Source organism: Penaeus vannamei, chromosome 26, assembly GCF_042767895.1.
Source record: "Penaeus vannamei isolate JL-2024 chromosome 26, ASM4276789v1, whole genome shotgun sequence".
Lineage (NCBI taxonomy): Eukaryota > Metazoa > Arthropoda > Malacostraca > Decapoda > Penaeidae > Penaeus > Penaeus vannamei.
Window position 1 is genome coordinate 18,381,076 of NC_091574.1, and position 3,365 is coordinate 18,384,440.

The window sequence follows — 3,365 nt, forward strand, 5'->3', positions numbered from 1 at the left end:
GCAAGGAGGTGAAGGAGGAGAAGGAAGTAGAGGAGAGGAGCAAGGAGGTGAAGGAGGAGAAGGAAGAAGAGGAGAGGAGCAAGGAGGTGAAGGAGGAGAAGGAAGAAGAGGAGAGGAGCAAGGAGGTGAAGGAGGAGATGGAAGAAGAGGAGAGGAGCAAGGAGGTGAAGGAGGAGAAGGAAGAAGAGGAGAGGAGCAAGGAGGTGAAGGAGGAGGAGGAGGAAGCGACGAGCGGAGAGCAGCGCATCCCGGGGCTGGCGAGACGACAGCCACGGACGGGAAACGCCAATTTCCAAGCGGTGACTCACGGCCTCGCGTCTGGGAGCTCCTGCACTCACGGACGGAGAGGGGGGTAGGGAGAGAGACTGGGAGGGGAGGGGAGGGGAAGGAGAGAGGGAGGGATAGGAGAAGATGAGGAGGAGGAGGAGGAGGAGGAGGAGGAGGGAGGAGGGAGGAGGAGGGAGGAGAGAGGAAGAGGGGAGAGAGAGAGAGAGAGGGAGGAGGGAGAGAGAGAGGGAGGAGGGAGGAGAGAGAAGAGAGAGGGAGGAGAGGAGAGAGGAGAGGAGAGGAGAGAGAGAGGAGAGGAGAGGGAGAGAGAGGAGAGGAGAGGAGAGGAGAGGAGAGGAGAGGAGAGGAGAGAGGAGAGGAGAGAGAGAGGAGAGGAGAGGAGAGGAGAGGAGAGGAGAGGAGAGAAGAGAGAGAAGAGAAGAGAAGAGAAGAGAAGAGAAGAGAAGAGAAGAGAAGAGAAGAGAAGAGAAGAGAAGAGAAGAGAAAGAGAAAGAGAAAGAGAAAGAGAGAGAGAAAAAGAGCGAGAAACCGACCGACACACCAAGTGCAAACGACATGCCTTCACGTGTCGAGGCATGAGCGCTCACACAACACCAGACAGCGCGTAAAAAGAACCTCTCGCTAATCAACTCGTATCTTTCGTTATCAAAATCCTGATTAAGCCTGCCTAAAAATGACATGAACAGGAAGAGGATTTTAGAAATAAAGAATACGGATTTAGCGCAAGAAATGCAAGTCATGAATGCATACAGATAAATATACACATCCACAATAAGTGCTACAAACATATATACATATTCATAAACACACACACACACACACACACACACATGCGCGCACACACGCACGCACGCAAGCAGTCCCCCCCCCCCACACACACACCCTGTATTGCACCTCTCCTCCCGCACACAAATGCAGAGTGCGTGCGAATAACAATACGCAAGCACGAAAGCACAGTCGCACGCACGTAGCCACCGAGTCATAATCAACTAAAAAGGCCACACCACCAACACAAACAAAATAACAAAAAAGCCTACAACCGGCATCACAGTCCCGAAATCCCTTTCCTCATTAGGTATAATAGCCATCGTCACAAGTACCACAGCAATAATAATAACAATATCCATATTACAAAAACAACAAAACACGACACTTTCATCTTAATAAACACCAACAATATTTATGATGATAATGCTAATGATGATAAACCTTCCCACCTTGTCGCGAGCTCCTCCACCACTTCCAGGCGCCGCCCCGCCCTCTCCTCCTCCTTCCTTCCTTCCTCACCTGCAAAAGAGAAGAGAAAAAATGAGGAAAACGAGGTAAAAGTTAACGTCGCGGCATAAAAGCACTGGCAGTAGCCTACTTACAGGAGCCTCTTCCGCCAATTATGCCAAGGCCGACGACGGGGACGCAGAATGAAGGTCAAGTCTAAATGGCGAAAAAATGTCTTCTCTTTATTTATTTATTTTTTTTTATCTATCAAATCTATCTTACCGATATGTAAGTCAGTGACTCTGAATACTTGTCTTCTTGTAACTTAAGTATTGTATATATTTTTATGTTTTATTATACCTTACTTTTGTATGTGAATTGTGAGCCCACACAGGGACTTATTAAGATGGGGGTGAAGATAACATCATCCCTTTGAGATATATATATATATATTTTTTTCTCAATAAACGTGTCAAAGTCAAAGTCAAAGTCAAAAATCTATCTACTATATTACATAAATTTCTTCTGTATATGTGCGAATGTAAGCGTGTATGTGTGTGAGTAGAAGTGTATGTGCGCGCGCGTGAAAACACTCCAAACCAAAGGAGAAACACGTCATTTAGAGCAGGATATTGCGTTCCACCTCCCTCTCCCTCCTTCCTCCCTTCTGTCCTTCCTTTGTTTTCTAGATCTCTCCCCTTCCTTCCTCTGTTTTCTCTTCTTCTTCCTCCTCCCCCCTCTTTCGTCCATCCACCCACCCTTTCTTCCTTCCTCCGTCCCTGAGAGGAAGAGAGAGAGAGAGAAAGAACCAGGAAGATACACACTAAACACCTGAATAAAAAAAAAAAAAAGTAAGAAAAACAATGGTAGAAAGAAAGAAAAAATAAAGATACACATGAAATAACCGAATAAGAAAGTAAAACAAGAAAAAAACCCGAAGAACTAAGAAAGCCTGTTGCTTACACCCAACGATCAGCGGCACCTAACCAACGCAAACACATGCAGGCTGCAACGGTAATCGATGTGCGTGGGCGTGTATTGCAGAGGGACGCCGATTGCAATACAGGAACCCCTTCGGAGATCCAAATTCCTTCACCAGGGGGGGTAGTGGGTTAAGGAAATGGGGTAAAGGGGGGGAGAGAGATAGCAAAGAAGAGAGGGAAAGAGGGAGATGGAGAGTGTCACACCAATACCAACAAAAAATGACGATAATGACGATAAAATCATTATGACGATATTAATGATAATCGTCACAATAAAACTGATTATTCCGATAAAAAAGCTCTAACTATCATTACTATAAGGCTCGTAGGAAAAACAACCAGATTGCCGACATCTGTTTCGATATCCCATCATCTTGCTACTTGATAAATTGGCGCAAAACAAACAAACAAACAAATATAAACTCACACACACACACACACACAGAGAGAGAGAGAGAGAGAGAGAGAGAGAGAGAGAGAGAGAGAGAGAGAGAGAGAGAGAGAGAGAGAGAGAGAGAGAGAGAGGGGGGCGAAAAGAGCAATTTTCTAACACACCCCTTATCTGCAACAAGTCCTTCCACACAAGAGTTGGCCAATCGATACTGGCTACAATTATATGTTGATTGTATGTGTATATATGTATGTATATATATATATATATATATATATATATATATATATATATATATATATATATATATATATATACACATATATAAATATGTGTGTGTGTATGTATGTACATATATATATATATATATATATATATATATATATATATATATATATACACACATATATATAAATATGTGTGTGTGTGTGCGTGTGTGTGTGTGTGTGTGTACGTGTGCTTGTGCGTGTGCATACATGCATACATAC

The 3,365-nt window shown here is 44.0% G+C and overlaps 1 long non-coding RNA gene across 1 annotated transcript in view; it reads right to left on the bottom strand.

Moving 5' to 3' along the window:
* Window positions 1–1,503: 1,503 nt before the first annotated feature.
* LOC138866564 (uncharacterized) overlaps window positions 1,504–3,365 on the bottom strand; it is a 58,840-nt gene continuing 56,978 nt past the window's right edge. Inside the window, exon 3 of the long non-coding RNA XR_011399624.1 lies at window positions 1,504–1,575. This is a non-coding gene — a long non-coding RNA (uncharacterized lncRNA). The remainder of the gene's footprint in view (window positions 1,576–3,365) is intronic.